General features: G+C 46.0%; 1 protein-coding gene across 5 annotated transcripts in view; it reads left to right on the forward strand.

The window, feature by feature from the left end:
• The first annotated feature begins 8173 nt into the window (after window positions 1–8173).
• The window catches only part of LOC129392938 (zinc finger protein 610), a 57705-nt gene continuing 45165 nt past the window's right edge, over window positions 8174–20713 (forward strand). Inside the window, exons 1-2 of one of the 5 annotated variants that reach the window (XM_008959777.5) lie at window positions 8174–8437; window positions 19657–19894. The gene's annotated coding sequence lies outside the window, so the exon portion shown is untranslated. The remainder of the gene's footprint in view (window positions 8438–19656; window positions 19895–20713) is intronic. The other 4 variants (XM_008959778.5, XM_063600574.1, XM_063600575.1 and 1 more) reach the window with 4 other exon arrangements.

Here is a 20713-nt window from a genome sequence, read left to right on the forward strand (position 1 = left end):
GTGATGTTACCATGGCTGCAGTGTCACTAGGCATTAGGGATTTTTCAGCTCCATTGTAATCTTATGGTACCACCATTGTATATGTGGTCAGTAGTTGACCAAAACATCATTATGTGATGCATGACTACTTATTTTCACTGATGTCCTTTGCCATTTTAAAGTGATGGAGGTCTTTGTACCATAATATGTTAGGCTAAGTAATGGGTTTCTGAAACATGTTGAGACAAAATACCATAAGACTGAAGTTAAATTATTACTGATTACATATCATAATTACATTAATTAATTACATTAATTTAGGAATAATGTAATTATTGAAATTGACTGGGCTGGGCATGGTGGCTCACACCTGTAATCCCAGCACTTTGGGAGGCCGAGGGGGGTGGATTGCCTGAGCTTGAGAGTTCGAGACCAGCCTGGCCAACATGGTGAAACCCCGTCTCTACTAAAAATACAAAAAATTAGCCAGGCGTGGTGGCGGGCGCCTGTAGTCCCAGCTACTTGGGAGACTGAGGCAGGAGAATCGCTTAAACTCGGGAAGTGGTGGTTGCGGTGAGCCGATATCGTGCCACTGCACTCCAGCCTGGGTGACAGAGTGAGACTCTGTCTCAAAAAAAAAAAAAAAAAAAAAAAGAAATTGACTGGGCTGGGGGCAGTGGCTCACACCTGTAATCCCAGTACTTTGGGAGGCCGAGGCAGGCAGATTATGAGGTCAGGAGTTCAAGACCAGCCTGACCAACATGGTGAAACCCCATCTCTACTAAAAATACAAAAAAATTAGCTAGGTGTGTTGGTGGGTGCCTGTAATCGCAGCTACTCAGGAGGCTGAGGCAAGAGAATCACTTGAACCCAGGAGACAGAGGTTGCAGTGAGTCGAGATCACGCCACTGCACTCCAGCCTCAGTGACAGAGTGAGACTCCATCTCAAAAAAAAAAAAAAAAATGAGGAAAAGACAAACACTAAAAGTGGCATCTAGATTTTTTTTTTTTTAAGATGGGGTCTTTCTCTGTGGCCCAGGCTGGAGTACAGTGGCGTGAACACAATCCATTGTTGCTTCAGCCTCCCAGACTCCCAAGTAGCAGGGACCACAGCCGTGCACCACCATACCTGGCTAATATTTATTTATTTAGTAGAGACAGAGTGTTGCTATGTTGCCAGGCTGGTTTAGAACTCCTGGGCTCAAGGGAGCCTCCGACCTTGGTCTCCCAAAATGCTGGGATTGCAGGCATGAGCCACCATCCACCAGATTTTTTTTTTCTTTTCTTTTTAACAGAGAACTATCACAAGATACATCTGAACCTGCAAACTGCCAATTCCCAGATTTTTTTCATCTGAAACTCATCATAATGCTAACTTTTCTACAAACAGATATTGCCTAAGGCCAAGAGGGATAATAGTTTCACTATAATCAGCAGACCTCAGATATTTTCTGTGGATAGTACTGTATCCATGAAGCATATAATATGCCCACCTTTCAGAAAAAAAATAAGTTATTTGTATTGCAGCCATTGCCTCTCAGACATTCAGTTTTCTGATATAATTGTCACATAGTTATATTTATTCATCATGACATGAAAAGAGGCTCTATACTGACACCTCTATTATCCTGAAAATCATGTTTGTAATTTTTGTAGGCTGGATAAACTTCACAACTACAATTGCAGTGTGATTTAAATATCAGATAATAGTATAGAATAAAACATCAACCATCACCACAAGTGTGGATTACATTAAATTACTGTCAGAGGTATTAGGGATTTGTATAGACGGGAGGACCAAGTGCTCCAGATTATTTCAACAACTCATTGGGATGTAGCTCTGGACTAGTTTAAAAATTTTTTTTTTTTTTTTTTTTGAGATGGAGTCTCACTCTGTCACCCAGGCTGGAGTGCAGTGGCGTGATCTCAACTCACTGCAACCTCCACCTCCTGGGTTCAAGTGATTCTCCTGCCTCAGCCTCCCAAGTAGCTGGGACTACAGGCACGCGCCACCACACCCAGCTAATTTTTGTATTTTTAATAGAGATGGGGTTTCACAATGTTTGCCAGGATGGTCTCGATCTTGACCTTGTGATCCACCTGCCTCGGCCTCCCAAAGTGCTAGGATTACAGGTGTGAGCCGTCACACCCAGCTGGACCAGTTTTTATTAAGAATTTTCTGACATAAGCACTTCTCCAGATTCCTGAAGGCCTCCTTACCTTCACAGATGCGCCTCTCAGAACAAAACAGAAAATACTCACCAGACTCTTTTCTGCTCCCAGGATGGTGGGCTCAGTGTGAAGGTTATAACAGCCAGTATATCTGTGAGAGGGAGACAGCCAGGCCCTGAGATAAAGGTTTGTGATTCTGCGACCTCACCTCCCCAAAGAACCACAGTTATTAGTTTACCTTTAGCAAAATTGCAGTGCATGCTAGGAAAGTCAAAAATATTTTTTCTAATAATTTGTTTCCATTCTCAATTACCAGAAACAATTACAGTGTCTAGTGAGCATCTCCAAAGAGACTAATGCAGTATTTAGAAGAGGCTTTTTTATTTCCATGGACCCTGGAAGCAGACAGGGGCTCAGGTGGAGAGTGCAGGACACGCTGAGGTCTGAGCCATGAGGGACTCTCAGCAAATTGTACACCTCACACGACCTTCTGCTTGAGTTCTGCTCAAAATCTAACTTTTTCCTGACTCTGAGAACCATATGCTTCCAGACCCCTTCTAGATTATGGGAAGGCAAATGGGATACCATGAAGAGACCAAGAAGGATCTATTAATGCTCTAAGAGTGAAATGAAGAATGTGATGTCAATAATTGATAGTCTGAAACATTAAATGGCACTTTCTGATATACATGAATGATTAAATAAATAATTGGGAGATAAGAGACCCAACTCCTATGCAGAAAAATTCCAAATAACTCTTGTAGACACTCCACCTCCAAGGAGGTGGAATACACGTAACTCCAAACTCCACAAATGCAGGCTGCACAGTGCTGCTTCCTTTTAAACAATACAATATGGCAGGGAGAGAATGTGAGGATTTTTATAGCTGAGAAACCTGACAGACACAGCCTCAGACAGGTGATCAAGGTCAACATCCAAAGGGGATTAAGTAATGTTAATAGTATACACCTTTGATAGGATGTGATAAAAATGGCACTTCTCATTGGTTTTTCTCCCCAGTATACCTAACCTTTGTCTAATCATGGAAAACATCAGACAAATCCCAATAGAGTGGCAGTCCCCAATAACACATTGACAGCCCTGCTACCTAACCAGTACTCCTCAAAGCTGACCAGGTTATAAAAAACAAGAGTCTGAGAATCTGTTAGAGCCAAGGGGAGCCTAAAGACACATAATGGCTAAATCTAATGTGGTGGCCTGGACAGATCCTGGCAGAGAAAAGGTCAGGGAGCCGAAGGCCCGTGGGACGTGACCAACTCAGCATTCCTCTGGAGGCTATATGATCAAACAGCAAACTGTTTATCAAGAATGCAGGATATGGGCAAACTCACACTTCCCTGCCACCAAAAGGTTTGCTGAGGGACATGTCTCCCTGGCACCGGGCTCCTTGAAGTTATCTAATGAGAAATCTAGCACCTATTATTCAAAGGATGCAGACTTGCAAGCCTGCTGTGAACCAAACGGCTGACTGATAATCACCTGACAATCACCCTGCCTTTCTCACTCTCTCTTTTGCCTAATAAATACGGAGGGCTGTGTAAAGCTCAGAGCCCTTGTCCACTAGAGGCAAATATACTCTCTTGTCTTTTATTCCCACATTCGCCCCCTTTGTTCAATCCCCCTAGGTCCATGTGGGTTACAAGTGGCGCCTGAACAGGGACAGAATTGGGTGCTTTATAAGTGGCATCACGAAGTGGCACCCTGAACAGCGACAGTGGCATCCAAACTCGGGACTATGAGGACATAAATGAAGAAGGTCTGCTGGAGCAGAGGAACTGAAATTGACAAGGTGAACAAGGACCCCGGGAAGAGTCTGCAAGCAGCGGATATAAGGTCAGTGCCCTAAAGAGGTACTGGGAGCAGTGCTTTAAAGAAGTACTGGGAATGGGAAGTTTTCTGAATCAGGGTAACAAGGGGAATAATTAGTCTATTGAAGAAAAACATTATTTGCAGTTGCTTAAACTTCTGTTGAGACAGTCTGGAGCTCAGGTTAATTTGCAGACACTAACTAACCTCCTGCAGAAGCCACAAAAAGCTATTATGCGTAACCCATGGTTTCCACAGGCAAGCACTCTTGATGTGGAAAACTGGGATAGAGCAGGAAACGGATTGAAACAGGCTCATCAAAAAGGTTTTAAAGTTGATTCTTCAGTTTTTTCCACTTGGAGTTCAGTTTGTACTGTATTTCTGCCATTATCATCTTCTTATTCTGTGGGACAGCACGCTGAATCTAAAAATCTGAAAGAATATGTTCTACCCACAGCTCCAATTGAAAATAAAAAACAGGAGAAGGAGGATAAAAATTGGGCTATACAGCCTCCTCCAATTGCAGAAACATTTGTACCACCTCCTTCGGTGGCAGAAATAAGAGACCCTAATACAAAGAATTTTATGCTCTGCTGTCATAGCTGGAGAACCCTTAGGACCTTGCACTTTTCCTATTTCTGTAAGACCTGATCCATATAATCCACAGCAGTTTATTCATGAACACACCCCACTAGAATTTAAGTTGTTGAAGAAATTAAAAACTAGTGTGGTCAGTAACGGAGTACAAAGCCCATGGTTCCTGGAGGAAGGAATGCTAGACGTAGAACTCTGAGAACAAGTGAGGAGAAATCTTAACATCAGGCGCAAAGGCATCAGGTCCAATAAAATCTTTAATGTTACGGGCTTTAATTAGATCAGCCTTTGCTCAGTTACACACAGAAGAGCCTAAAAAGAGGATGGAGGAGAAAACATCACTTGCCTTATCACCTCCTCTTCCCTCAGCCCCAGTATCATCAGGCCAAAATAACAAAGAGGAAATGGAAGTCTTACCTAAGCCTCCTCTTCCAATAGATAGGACAAAGGACAGAGGATACGCTACAGCTATCAGTCCCTGTGTTAAGCAGGCAACATTAGAAGGAGAGCTCTTAACCTGCTCAGTAATGCAAAATCGGCAAGGCAATCAGGTGTATGTTTATAAAAAGATAAGAAAAAATGCATTAGAAGCCGAAACTGCGCAGCCAAGCAGGCAGTAGGTGGAAGAAAAGGCTCAGCAGCAGAAAAGCTCCCGGCAACCAAGCCGACAAGGCCTGCCCAGGCTGGCAACATCCCCCTGGCAAAGGAGGGAGGGACCGGCGCAGACACAGGCAAAGCCTAAGCAAGTACAACATGGCTGCCTCCCAGGACCTGCACCGCTGCCCTCTGGCTCTGTGGGCAGCCCGTAGCAAAATTTCATGTGTTACGTCCCAGGCTATGATTCTCTGCTAAGATTTAAGTAAAATGTAAGAATTTGAAAAACCTCTTTTCTAATAATGGCCACTGTTGTTACCTCTCTTCTATCCCTGACGTAGCTTTCCAAATTCAATTTAAGTAAAATAGTAACCTCTGAAGGGAGAGAGATTACAGAGGGCCCATGAATTAGTTAAAGAGTAATTAAAAGCTAGGCATGTAAAACCACACATTACTCTTTAAAGGAGAACTTTAAACCTAATTAAATGGTATTTGTTAAATTAAAAGGTAAAAATGCTGTGCCCTTCTCAGAAAGTGAAGAAAAGTTGTATGTAAGTGTAGTGAAAAACTTATGCATGAATGACTGTCTTAACCCACTGATTACAGATAGTCTTTGATTTGTGCTTGCTAAAAGAGTCCTAAATTGAGTTCTCCAGCTATGGAGTCACTGTTTTCAAGACTGTTTGCCAGATTAAACTCCATAAACTTGGTTACATCCCACGGGCCTTCAGCTCCCTGCAGAAAAGAACATGAGTTAAAACCAAAGAAATCAGAATAAATTATGAATAAGTTGATGGTAGTATATCAACAATGGTTTATAAACTGTAAAACCCATACAAAACTAGTATAAGATGTTAATAATAGGGAAAACGGGTCAGGGTATATGGAACTTGTCTACCTTTTTTGAATTTTTAAAATATAAATCTATAAATCTTCTAAAATAAAGTGTATTAGTTTTTTAAATAACTAATTTAGGCCAGGCTTGGTGGCTCACGCCTGTAATCCCAGCACTTTGGGAGGCCAAGGCAGGTGGATCACGAGGTCAGAAGTTCAAGACCAGCCTGACCAACTTAGTGAAATCCCGTCTCTACTAAAAATACAAAACTTAGCCAGGCATGGTGGCACGTGCCTGTAGTCCCAGCTACTCGGGAGGCTGAGGCAGGAGAATTGCTTGAACCCAGGAGTTGGAGGTTGCAGTGAGCTGAGATTGCGCCACTGCACTCCAGCTTGGGTATTGGAGTGAGACTTTGTCTCAAAAATAAAATAAAATAAAGTAATTTATAAAATTCAATGAATATTGACTGGAAACACAGATGAAACAAATTTTCTAGGAAAATGTACTCTACCAATTTTGACAGTAGTAGAGACAGAAAATCTAAACAGAATGTAAGATGAAACATATAAGATGATTTAACAGAGAAATTGTACCAATCTTTCAGGCAGGAGAATCACCTGAGGTCAGGAGTTTGAGACCAGCCTGTCCAACATGGTGAAACCGTGTCTGTACTAAAAATACAAAAATTAGCCAAGCACTGTGGTGCAAGCCTGTAGCCCCAGCTACTTGGGAGGCTGAGGCTGGAGAGTCGCTTGAACCGGGGAGGCAGAGGCTACAGTGAGCTGAAACCGTGTCACTGCACTCCAGCCTGGGTGACAGAGCAAGACTCTGTCTCAAAAACACACACACACACACACACACACACACACACACACACACACACACTATGTAATTTACATCTATTTTTTAAAGTTATTGTTTTTTTTAAAAGCAACAGTTGGGCCGGGCGCAGTGGCTCACCCCTGTAATCCCAGCACTTTGGGGGGCCAGGGCGGGGTGGGGGGTGGATCACGAGGTCAGGAGATCGAGACCATCCTGGCTAACACGGTGAAACCCCAACTCTACTAAAAATACAAAAAATTAGGCGGGCGTGGTGGTGGGTGCCTGTGGTCCCAGCTACTCAGGAGGCTGAGGCAGGAGAATGGCGTGAACCCGGGAGGCGGAGCTTGCAGTGAGCCTGGGTGACAGAGCGAGACTCCGTCTCAAAAAAAAAAAAAAAAGCAGTTGGTGGTGGCCTAACATCCCTCTGGGGACAGGACCCATCGCCTAACGATGGGTATGGTGGCATGTGCCTGTAGCGTTTTTAACACACAGGGAAGCGACCGCCAGACTCTCACGGAGATGCCCCGTTCGTTCTGCCTTGGGCCAGGTAAATACGGATTCCCAGGTTGGCCTTAACCCTCCAACGCGCTTGGCGTTGTCCCTCGGAAACTCTCTAGAGATGAGCACTCTAGAGATGACTCAGTGGACTGGGAAAGGCAGACCCACCTCAATTTGGGTGGCCACAATCTAATCAGCTGCCAGCGCAGTCAGAATAAAAGCAGGCAGAAGAACGTGAAAACACTAGACGGGCTTAACCTCCCAGCCTACATCTTTCACCCGTGCTGGAGATCAGAGATGATGATGGAAAGGGAGAAGATTTCTATTCTGTTCTGTGGGCCGTCAGCATGAAATTGCACATGCTACCCAGGCAGGGCTTTGCATTTCACATTTTAACTTGCATCGCCTTCACACAGAATTCCAGGCCTTTTAAATTAAATTGTTAAAATTAGTTTTTATTTACTTATTTATTTTAGGACAGAGTCTACACTGAGTATAGCACTGGGTCTACACTACGCCCAGGCTGGAGTGCAGTGGCCATGATAGCTCAGTGTAGACTCGAACTCCTGGGCTGAAGCGATCCTCCAGCCTCAGCCTCTCTAGTCGCTGGGACTACAGGTGCCTGCCACCACGGCCGGCTTAAAATTCATTTTAATAGCAGGAAATTTCCTGGATCTAATCCTCAACTGACGTTGCTTTGCTCCGGCAGGATCCCAGTTTGCAGAGGGCTGAGCTGCTCCAGCCTCACTGCCAGCAAAACCCGGAAAACAGAGGCACTGGAGGCGTGGCCTAGGGAAGCCCCGCCCCGTCCCGTCCCGGTCCGCTCTCTCCGCTGCGCGCGCGCAGTTTTTTGCAGACCCGGAAGCGGATCGCGTGGGTAGAAGGTCACGCCGCAGCGCGTCAGTTTCCCTTTGTTTAGATTCAATCTGGGCTTCCCAGCGCCCCCGCGCTTCTGTACCCGGGATCTGAGAGTCAACACAGACCTTGAAATCCCCGCACCGCTCCCTCCACCCCGTGTAAATTCAGGCGTCTCCGTGAGAGTCCGGCGGTCGCTTCCCTGTGTGTTAAAATCGCTCGGCGACGGGTCCTGTCCCCGCTCGTTCTGCCTTGGGCCAGGTAAACACGGATTTTCGAGACTCCTTTCCGCTTAAAACTCTTTACTGACCCAACGTCCTGCCCCGCGCTTTTAAAAGTCCTTACCGCAAGGTGGATTCCCGCCCGGGGAGCCTCCCAAGCTCGCCCCCGGCCCCTGAAGCGCAGCGCCGCAGCCCCAGTCCCGGCGGGGGAGGCCGCGTTCTGTGCTGGGTCCTGGGATCCTTGAGACCCCACACTTCTAATAATTCAGCCCCACCCTTTTCCTCCTTGATCCGGGCCTTCCTACTCCCCAGGCCTCCCCTTCCCAGCCATCGCTACTCCCGACCCCCGGGTGTGGGGACGTGACTTCTTCTGTCTTAGGACATGCAGGATTCTTCGTCCCAAATTCCATCCCACTAAAAATGTGCTCTTGGCGGAGGTGGGCACCTTATTGTACTCCCCTGCCTATGGATGTGTGGGGAAAGATGGTGAAAGAGTGGCAGGAAATAGAAAAATTTTGAAAAAGAAGCATGAGGGAGATCCATAAGCAGACGGCAGAGAGTAGCCGAGAGATTTACAGAGACAGTGAATGAAACCGAGAATGTAGCAGGGGGAGAAAAGTAACTGGAGAAATGTAGAGAAAAGCTGGGTCTCCAGAGAGATGAAGATGAAGCAAGATTGGGAGAGGGGCAGAAAGGGGGAGGCTCCTCAGACAGAGTAGGGGAGAGGAGGAGGGATTTGGAGCCAGGGCAGACAGAGCAGCATGGTGCTGGGACAGCAAGAGGGGGCAGCTGATGACAAGGAGAGCAGAGGGAGAACCACAGCATGGGGAGGCCTGGGATCCGGGGGGGCCAGAGAGTGGGGACAAGAGAGTGTAGCAGGGAAGAGGAAATTTAACAGGGAGAACAGAGAGGAAGCAGAGATAGGGAGGGCAAGAAACAGGCAGAATGGAAATTGGGGACAATCAAAAATTGGACACAAAGAGGAACAAGGGGTAAAACAAATTGCCAGAATGGAGCAGAACAAATGGAGGAGAAGGAATAGAGGAAAGAGGGGGAGAAACAGCAGGACAGGAGAGGGGCAGAAAAGCCAATTCTTATGGGAAAAATGAAGTGAAAAAAAGCAGGAGAAAGAAGGTAAGAATGAGAGAGATGTACAGAATGAGGGAGGGAAACATACTAATGACAAAAGAGGGGGAACCTGAGTGCAGATGAGCGATGAGTTGATTGACTATTATGATTAAATTGTGATATACTGATTTCTCTAATTGTAATCTAATAAGCACAAAATTTATTTCAAAAGTACAGATGAAGATGAGACTTGCAAAGTTCCTGCCTATAAGGGAAGTGCATTTTATAATTCTTGACATCACAAGTTAGCTTCCATTCACAATCCCTGTTCAGCCAGAGGGCAGTGACTTGCCTCATTCGGGTGTGGGTGAGTGGATAAGACAGGAGGAAAAACCAAAGCGTTTTTCTTACGCTTACAATCAACACAATAGTGAAGACCCAACACGGAATGCCACATCTCTGGTCACCAAAATGTGTGGGGATTACTTCCCACCCACAAGCAGTTCATCAGACACCACCTGGGTGTTGTGTAATTTAACTCAATTTGACACTAACACTATCTATATGGAGTTAGCCTCAGATTCTACAGATTGAGAGCTCAGTTCCACAGGCATGCTCCCACTTCAGGTGCCACTTGCAAGTCCTGGGTTGGGACTTGAACCTTGTGACCAACCAACTATGAACCGGGGGTTCCCATGACCCTTTCCTCACATTTTGTGAATTTGCTAGAGTGGTTCACAGAACTCAGGGAAACTTTTTGCTTAGTGTCACCCATTTGTTACAAACAATATTACAAAGGATACAGATGAACAGCCAGATGGAAGAGCCTTCCTAGCAAACTAATCAAAATGAGGGGCTTTTGGACCAGGCGCAGTGGCTCTTGCTTCTAATCCCAGCACTTTGGGAAGCCAAGGTGGGCAGATCCACTTAAGGTCAGGAGTTCAAGACCAGCGTGGCCAACAAGGTGAAACCCCGTCTCTACTGAAAATACAAAAATTAGCTGCGCATGGTGGCGTGTGCCTGTAATTCCAGCTGCTTGGCTGAGACACAAGAATCTCTTGATCCCAAGAGGTGGAGGTTGCAGTGAGCCAAGATCGCACCACTGCACTCCAGCCTGGGCAACAGCGAGACTCTGTCTCAAAAAAAAAGGAGGGGCTCTTAGTAAACATGGTGTTTTTTCTTTGAGACGGAGTTTCGGTCTTGTTGCCCTGGCTGGTGTGCACTGGCGCGATATTGGCTCACCACTGAAGGGGTGGCCTGCCCCTCCACACCTGTGGGTGTTTCTTGTCAGGTGGAATGAAACACTTAGAAAAGAAAGAGACATAGAGCAAAGTACAGAGAAAGAAAAGTGGGCCCAGGGGACCTGCACTCAGCATACGGAGGACCCGCGCCGGCACTGGTCTCAGTTCCCTCAGTATTTATTGATCATTATCAATATCATTGACCATCTCGGAGAGGGGGATGTGGCAGGACAAAGGTAATAGTGGGGAGAGGGTCAGCAGGAAAACATACGAACCAAGATCTCTGTCATAAATAAGGAAACGTGCTGTGCCTTGATGTGCATGTATACAAACATCTAGGTGCAGTAAAGAGCAGTATTGCTGCCAGCATGTCTCACCTCCAGCCCTAAGGCAGTTTTCTCCTATCTCAGTAAAGAGAACATACAATCGGGTTTTACACCTAGACATTCTATTGCCCAAGGACAAGCAGGAGACAGATGCCTTCCTCTTGTCTCAACTGCAAAGAGGCCTTCCTCTTTCACTAATCCTCCTCAGCACAGACCCTTTATGGGTTCCAGGCTGGGGTACGGTCAGGTCTTTCCCTTCCCATGAGGCCATATCTCAGGCTGTCACATGGGGAGAAACCTTGGACAATACCTGGTTTTCCTAGGCAGAGGTCCCTGCGGCCTTCCGCAGTGTATTGTGTCCCTGGGTACTCGAGACTGGAGAATGGTGATGACTTTTACCAAGCATACTGCCTGCAAGCACTTTTTTAACAAAGCACATCCTGCACAGCCCTAAATCCATTAAACCTTGAGTCAACACAGCACGTGTTTCTGCAGGCACAGGGTTGGGGCTAGGGGTACAGATTCACAGCATCTCAAGGCAGACTAATTTCTCTTAGTACAGAACAAAATGGAGTCTCTTATGTCTACTTCTTTCCACATAGACACAGTAACAGTCTGATTTCTCTTTCTTATCCCCACACACCACAACCATTGCCTCCCGGGTTCAAGCGATTCTCTTGCCTCAGCCTCTCCAGTAGCTGGGATTACAGGTGCCTGCCCCATGCCTGGCTAATCTTGTATTTTTAATAGAGATGGGGTTTCTCCATGTTGGTCAGGCTGGTCTTGAACTCCCGACCTCAGGTGATCCACCCGCCTTGGCCTCCCAAAGTGCTGGGATTACAGGCGTGAGCCACCGATCCTGGCTGGAAACCATGCTTTTTATCTGCATCTCAACTGAGGGGCAGCCTTGTGGGACTGCACCTTTAACCCGTGGAATCTGTGCCTATCTCCAAGTAGACAGTATCAAAATTGATTTAACCTGTGGGACACACAGCTGCGAGCGTGCCACAGAACTGGTCAGCATGGGCTGGACGCGGTGGCTCATGCCCGTAATCCTAACATTTCGGGAGGCTGATTCAGGCAGATCATTTGAGGTCAGGAGTTTGAGACTAGCCTGGCCAACGTGGTGAAAAATAAAAAATTAGCTGGGCGTAGTGGCTTGTGCCTGTAATCCCAGCTACTCAGGAGGCTGAGGCAGGGAATTGCTTGAACCCTGGAGGCAGAGGTTGTGGTGAGCTGAGACCGCGCCACTGCACTCCAGCCTGGGCGACAGTGAAACTCCGTCTCAAACATGGGGGAAAACACACATTTTGGTGATGGGCGGCATAGTATTCTGTGCTGAATATGAGTGTAGTAAAAACAGTTATCTTTTTTCCTTACCTCAAACAGTAAAGGGAAGAGGCTTGGCCCACCAGTCTCAGGGCCTGTGATGTCTACTCAATAGTGATGGAATGATCTGTCCCTGCTCCTGGCTGCTGCTGATCCTGAGACTGTGCACCATGTGCCAGCCCCACTTACAGTCTCAGAATGGAATGACATCCCTCCTCTATGGTGTTGTTAATTTTTTTGTCTAGGAAATTATTATTATCATTGTTATTATTATTATTATTATTTGAGACGGAGTCTCACTGTGTCACCCAGGCTGGAATGTGATGGCGCAATCTCCACTCACTACAACCCCTGCCTCCCGGGTTCAAGCGATTCTCCTGCCTCAGCCTCTCAAGTAGCTGGGACTACAGGCACACGCCACCACGCCTGGCTAATTTGTGTATTTTTAGTAGAGACGGGGTTTCACCATGTTGGCCAGGCTGGTCTCGAACTCCTGACCTCAGGTGATCTGCCTGCCTTGGCCTCCCAAAATGCTGGGATTACAGGCGGGAGCCACTGCTCCTGGCCTAGGAAATTATTTTGGTCAGCATACTGAAATGGAGGTGTTGTCCATTGAAACACACACACTCACATACTCACTAAAGCCTTTATTTTCTTTCCATTCTTCAATCTTTAAAACAAAAAATACTGTATTTACTACATTTCTCCCTGCAGTAAGTACCCCTCTTGCATGCTCTATTTAAGATCACAGTACACTAAAATCTTGTTTATATTCTTTCTTCAATTCTTGCCCCTAGTCCTTGGTTGACTCCATCCAATCAAGTTATCGCATCCACCCATTCCATTGCTCCTGCGACCTGTTTCTAAACTTATTTTTATTTTTAAAAAATTTTATTTTTTATTATTTTTGAGACAGAGTCTCGCTCTGTCATCAGGCTGGAGTGCAGTGGCACGATCTCGGCTCACTGCAACCTCTGCCTCCCGGATTCAAGTGATTCTCCTGCCTCAGCCTCCTGAGTAGCTGGGATTACAAGCGCACGCCACCATGCCTGGCTAATTTTTGTATTTTTAGTAGAGATGGGGTTTCACCATGTTGGCCAAGATTGTCTCAATCTCTTGACCTTGTAATCTGCCCGCCTCGGCCTCGCAAAGTGCTGGGTTTATAGGCATGAGCCACCGTGTGTGGCCCCTAAATTTATTTTTAATTAATTATTTATTTTTTTAAGGGACGGGGCCTCACTCTATTGCACAGGCTGGAGTGCAGTGAGGCAATCATAGCTCACTGTAACCTCGAACTCCTAGGCTCAAATGATCCTCCTGCCTCAGTCTCCCAAGTAGGTAGGACTACAGGCATGCACCACTATGCCTGGCTAATATTTTTATTTATTTACTTATTTATTTATTTTTGAGACAGGGTCTTGCTCCCAGTCTCCCAGGCTGGAGTGCAGTGGCATAATCACAGCTCACTGCAACCTCGACATCCTGGGCTCAAACAATTCTCCCACCTCAGCCTCCTGAATAGCTGGGACTACAGGCCCATGCCAGTATGCCACTAATATTTTGGTTTTTTATAGAGCTGGGGTCTTGCTATGTTGCCTAGGCTGGTCTCAATTTCCTGGCCTCAAGCGATTCTCCCACCTCAGCCACCCGAGTAGCCGGGACTACAGGTTCGTGCCACTGTGCCATGCTAATATTTTGATTTTTGTAGAGTTGGGGTCTTGCTGTGTTGTCCAGACTGGTCTTAAACTCCTGAGCTGAAGTGATTTTCCCACCTCAGCCTCCCAAAATGTACCCAGATGGAGGCATCATTCATTAAAACACATTCCTACATAAAATAAAGGTTTTATTTTCCTTCTGCTCTTCTATCTTTAAAACAAAAAATATTATATTAACTACATTTCTTCCTCTAGGAAGTACCCCCCTTCTGTGCTCCCAAATCTCTGGAATTACAGGGATGAGCCCCTGCACCAGGCTTAGTAGTTTTTAAATTTTTGTCCTCATCTTTCTTTCCCTGTCAGCAGCAATTTGCACAGCCGATCACTCCCTCTTCTTTTTTCTTGGCTTTGAAGAGATTCTTCATAATTTAAAAAATCTGTTTAACTTTTTTTTTTTTTTTGAGACGGAGTCTTACTCTGTCACCCGGGCTGGAGTGTAGTGGCGCAATCTCGCCTCATTGGAACCTCTGCCTCCCGGGTTCAAGTGATTCTCCCACCTCAGCCTCCTGAGTAGTCCCGAGCTGGGACTACAGGCCCGTGCCACCACACCTGGCTAATTTTTGTATTTTTAGTAGAGATGGAGTTTCACTGTGTTGGTCAGGCTGGTCTTGAACTCCTGACCTCGTGATCCATCCACCTTGGCCTCCCAAAGTGCTGAGATTACAGGCGTGAGCCACCGCGCCTGGCCCTGTTTAACATTTTTGTCATCACCTTCATGTCTCCTGAACTGTCTTCTGTGAATATGGGAGTGTCCCACAATTTAGTCCTTAAACCTGTTCTCTCTGCCCACACCCTCTACCTTTCCTTATGATCTCGTCTTATGGCTTCAAACACCACCTGCCTGTCTCCATTTTCCCTCTCCACCCACCCCTCTCTCCTGAATTCCAGAATCCTGTGTCCACTCGTGTTCTGGACATCTCTGCTGGGGCATCCACAGGCATCTCCACCTTCATATGTCCAAAAGAGACCCTGAACTCCCCAAACATGTATCCCCAGCAGTCCTGCACATATCAGATGAGGGACACCCTGTACTTTCTGGGAATTAAGTAAACCTGTCAAATGTATTTAAAATGTAGGAGATATTTTCTTATTTGTGTTTTCATTTATAATACAAACAATAAATCACATGTTTACTTACATGCCTGTAATCCCAGCTACTTGGGCTAAGGCAGGAGAATCGCTTGAACCCAGGGGGCAGAGGTTGCAGTTAGCCAAAGATCACGCCCTGCACTCCAGCCTGTGCGACAGAGTGACACCCTGTCTCACAAACCCACACACAAAATTATCCGGCTTTGGTGGCAGGTGCCTGTAATCCCAGCTACTCCAGGAGGCTGAGGTAGGAGAATTGCTTGAACCTGAGAGGCAGAGGTTGCAGCGAGCCGATATCATGCCATTGCACTTCAGCTTGGGTGACAAAGTGAGACTGTCTCAAAAAAAAAAAATGTATTTGCTCAGTTAGGATGGAAATAGGCCTGTATGGAAAGTACAGTTAATGTTTCAGTTGTACCTTGATACAAGCAGTTTCTTGGGAGAAATGGCATCCAGCCCAGTGGAGACCCGCAAAAACAGGTCATGTCCATACATTCCCGCTAGAGGGCAGTGCTGGTGTTGGTCGAGGCTTCGGAGGTCACCTTGAAGGCTAACGGTGTGATCATTGGAGAACAGCTGGCATACAGCCATGTCTCAGTATAGGCTACAGGTCTTCAGAGAGGCCCCTGACAGCCGAGTGTGTCGCAGCCTCTGGTCTCACAGTGCCTGTCAACCTCTTGAATTTCTGTGTATTTTGAATTCCAGTAGTCGAGGTCAGAATCTCATATATGGGGTCTGAGAAGGTGCCATATAACATTCTCCAGGGGAGGGGGGAATCCAATCACATTCTCTGGGGTGGGAGGGAAGTTTACTCCATTTCTCATTTATGGGGGCTGCTAAGGGGTGATGCATCACTCGTGAAGGAAGGAGGAACACACTCCAAGTTCTTATCGCAGCACACAAGTCATTCATGTAGCAAACTATGTAAGTGGAACCATTTGAAACCTACATAACAGGGGGCCCAGGTTTCTCCTGCCTCAGAGACTTCATCTGGGCTGCTTCTCTGCCTGGAACTCTCTGGCCCCTCAGCTGCAGGTGACAAACACCCTTCCTTCCCCAGGCCTCTGTTCTGGTAGTACCTTCTTAGGATTCTGTGACCCCCCTATAGCCCCCGATTTAACCCTCCAGCCTGACCCCACCCCAACTCTCCTCCATTTTGAAGCTCTGTGTGTTTCTTTCTTTCCCTTTTCTTGCCACTGTCTGGATCCTGGTGACAGCAAGGACCCAAGGGGAGAGACGAGCCAGAAGGTGGGGACTGTGCTGGCTCAACCCCTCTGAGTGGAGCTCAGCCCTAGTCTCACATTTGAGAGCTGAGGCATTTTGCAGAAACATCTCTTGTGCCTCCTTACAGAGATTCTGATTTCAATACTCAGGTGGAGGCCAGGCCTAATATTTAAAGCTGATGCTACAGTAGTTGCTCCCTATCTGCTGGTTTGATTTCTGTGGTTCCAGATCCTCGAGTTTAACCATGGTCTGAAAATATTACACAGAATGTTCCAAAAATGAAGAATGCACAACTGTTAAATTTCTTACCATTCCGAGTAGTGTGCTGAAATCTAGCACTGTCCCACTCTCTTTTGTTTTTGAGGAGTCTCCATTGCCCAGGCTGGAACGCAGTGGTGCAATATCGGCTCACTGCAACCTCTGCCTCCCAGGTTCAAGTGATTCTCATGCCTCAGCCTCCCAAGTAGCTGAGATTACAGGCATATACCACCACACCCCACTAATTTTTTGTATTTTTAGTAGAGACAGTTTCACCATGTTGCCCAGGCTGGTCTTGAACTCCTGAGCTCAGGCAATCCACCTACCTTGGCCTCCCAAAGTGCTAGGATTACAGGTGTGAGCCACTGTACCCGGCCAGTCCCATGCTATTTTGCCCAGGACTCGAATCATCTCCTTTTCTGGTATATCTAGGCAGTACAGTCATCCCTCAGTATCAGAGGGATTACTTCCACGACCCCTGAGGATACCAAAATCAGGTGATCTTCAAGTCCCTTATGTAAAGTTGCACAGTACAGCCATACACTGCATAATGACATTTTGATCAACAATCAAATCTATGATGGTGGTTCCGTAAGATTACACTGTTACACTGGAGATGAAAAGTTCCTGTTGCCTAGCTACATCAGAGCAGCCATGACGTCATAGTGCATTGCATTCCTTGTGTCTGTGGTGATGCTGGGGGAAACAAACCTAGATCGTTGCCAGGCAGCTTTAACCTGGGTGTGGGTGAGGATGACACTATGATGCTCCTAGAGGTGGTTCATGAGGAATGGACGAATAGGTGGTTGGAACTGATACGAGAACACATAGCTGAAGAAGAGGTGAGAGGATAGGAAAGTGAAGGAAAAGAAAAAAAAAATCCAGGAACTTTCACAGTGAAGGGTTTAGCAGAAACTTGTACAGACCTCAACAAGCTTCTTAAAAAGTTTGAAAACATGAACTCCAACACCAATAGGTGTTTATTTATTTATCTTATTTTATTTTATTTTTATTTTTATTTTTGGAGATGGAGTCTCGCTCTGTCGCCCAGGCTGGAGTGCAGTGGGGCGATCTCGACTCACTGCAAGCTCCGTCTCCCGGGTTCACGCCATTCTCCCACCTCAGCCTTATGAGTAGCTGGGACTACAGGCGCCCGCCACCACGCCCAGCTAATTTTTTGTATTTTTAGTAGAGACGGGGTTTCACCATGTTAGCCAGGATGGTCTCGATCTCCTGACCTCGTGATCCACCCGCCTTGGCCTCCCAAAGTGCTGGGATTACAGGCGTGAGCCACTGCGGCCAGCTTATTTTATTTTTTGAGACAGAGTCTCACTCTGTCACCCAGGCTGGAATGTAGTAGTGTGATCTTGGCTCACTGCAACCTCCGCTTTCTGGGTTCAAGTGATTCTCCTGCCTCAGCCTCCTGAGTAGCTGGAATTACAGGTGCCTGCCATTACACCCAGCTAATGTTTGTATTTTGTTTTTTTTTTGTTTTTTTTTTTTTTTGAGACAGAGTCTCACTCTGTTGCCCAGGCTCGGCTCACTGCAACCTCTGCCTTCCGGGTTCCAGCGATTCTCCTGCTTCAGCCTCCTGAGTAGCTGGGATTACAGGCATGCGCCACCATGCCCAGCTAATTTTTGTATTTTTAGTAGAGACGGGGTTTCACCATGTTGGTCAGTCTGGTGTCGAACTCCTGACCTCATGATCTGCCCGCCTCGGCCTCCCAGTGTGCTAGGATTACAGGTGTGAGCCACGGGGCCCAGACTAACGTTTGTATTTTTACTAGAGGCAGGGTTTTACCATTTTGGCCAGGTTAGTCTCGAACTCTTGGCCTGGTGTGATCCGCCTGCCTCAGCCTCCCAAAGTTCTGGGGTTACAGGCGTGAGCCACCACACCCAACCCCAAAAGGTGTTTATTAATAGAAAGGAAAGTTTATGGTGCATTACCTGCTCACAAGAACATTTAGGAAGAAAAAATAAGCAAGTAAACCACCATAGATATTTTTCTTCCTCTCTCGTTTCCTAATCAGCTGATTTATTTTTTTATTTTTTGAGACCGAGTCTCGCTCTGTCACCAGGCTGGAGTACAGTGGTGCGGTCTCGGCTCACTGGAACCTCCACCTCCAGGGTTCAAGCAATTCTCCTGCCTCGGCCTCCTGAGTAGCTGGGACTACAAGCCTGTGCCACCACTCCCAGCTAATTTTTGTATTTTTAGTAGAGATGGGGTTTCACCATGTTGGCCAGGATGGTCTTGATCTCTTGACCTCAAGGTCTGCCTGCCGCAGCCTCCCAAAGTGCTGGGATTACTGGTGTGAGCTACTGCACCAGGCCCTCAGCTGACTTTCAGATTCACACCACAGACATATTTCTGAAAGGAGTGCCTTCCCTCCTAGAAGAGCCTCGGGCAAGTTCTTCAAGAGGTATCCAGAAGAAGGCATTGTTATCCCAGACGACAGCTCCATACATGTTATTGCTCCTGAGGACCTTCCAGTGGGACAAGATGTGGCACTGGAAGACAGTGACATTGATGGTCCCCACCCTGTGTAGGCCTAGGCTAATGTATGTGTTTGTGTCCTGGTTGTTGACAAAAAAGTTTTAATGGGGAAAAAGATTTTAAATGGGAAAAAGCTTATAGAATAAAGACATGAAGACAAAATATTTTTGTACAGCTATATAACGTGTGTTTTAAGCTAAATGTTATTGTAGAAGTCAAAAAGTTAAATTTAGAAGTTTATAAAGTCAAAAAGTTATAGTAAGCTAAGGTTAATTTGTTATTGAGAAAAAATATTTTTTATGTTAGTGTAGCCTAAATATACAGTAAGTATGTATTTATTTTTGAGACAGCCTCTCACACTGTCGCCCAGGCCGGAATGCAGTGGTGCGATTATGGCTCACTGCAGCCTCAACCTCTTAAGTTCAGGTGATCGTCCCACCACGGCCTCCTGGGTAGCTGGGACTACAGATGTGTTCCACCATGCCTTGACTTATTTCTTGTATTTTTTTTTGTAGACACAGGAGTCTTGCCATGTTGCCCAAACCGGTCTCGAAATTCTGGACTCAAGCAGTCTGCCTGCCTCGTTCTCCAAACGTGCTGGGATTACAGGCATGAGCCACCACGCCTGGCCGAGTATTCGGTATTTATAAAATCTACAGTAGTACACAGTTATGTCGTAGGCCATCACATTCGGTCACCACACACTCACTGACTCATCCAGAGCAATTTCTAGTCCTGCAAGCGCCATTCATGGTGAGTGCCCTAGACAGCTGTACCATTTTTTAAACATTTATATCATATTATTATTGTACCTTTTCTATGTCGAGACATGTTTTTGTTTACAAGTACATACCATTGTGTCACAGTTGCCTGTAGTATTCAGTACATAACATGATGTACAGGTTTTTAGCAATAGGCTATACCATATACCCTAGGTGTGTAGTAGACTACACCATCTTGGTTTATGTAAGTGCAGTCTGTAATGAAATGGTCTGAAAATACATTTCTCAAAACAGGTCCCATTACTAAGCAGTGCATGACTGTATTTGCATATAAATTACACACGTCCTCCCATAGACTTTAAGTCATCTCTTGATCACTTATAATGGATTATTTATAATGGATTAATGAAATTTATAAATGCTATGTAGTTGTTATACTCTGTTGTTTTCTTGTATTATTTTCATTGTTTGTTACTTTTTGGTTTCTTTCCTTTTTTTTTGTAATTATTTCAGTCTGTCGTTGGTTGAATCCCTGGATTTGGACCCTAGAAATACTGAGGGCTGAGTGTAGACTCTATCTGCTCATTAGTCAGTGAATAGTCTTCTTTTTGATCTGGTCCACTTTTGGGGTATCTCAGTCCTTTTGTTTAACCCTTATTTTACTTAACAGTATTCCCCAAGCACGTGAATATTGATGCTGGCAATTTGGATGTGCCAGTGAGAAGTGGTCACATGCATAATTTAAGTGGAGTAAATAGAGGTCAGTACTGTGTGAGGTTCCAGGCATCCACTGGGCATCTTGGAACATATCCTCATGGATACGGGGATTCCAGTGTGTTCTGTCTCTGGC

This window comes from Pan paniscus, chromosome 20, assembly GCF_029289425.2.
Source record: "Pan paniscus chromosome 20, NHGRI_mPanPan1-v2.0_pri, whole genome shotgun sequence".
In the NCBI taxonomy this organism is placed as follows: domain Eukaryota; kingdom Metazoa; phylum Chordata; class Mammalia; order Primates; family Hominidae; genus Pan; species Pan paniscus.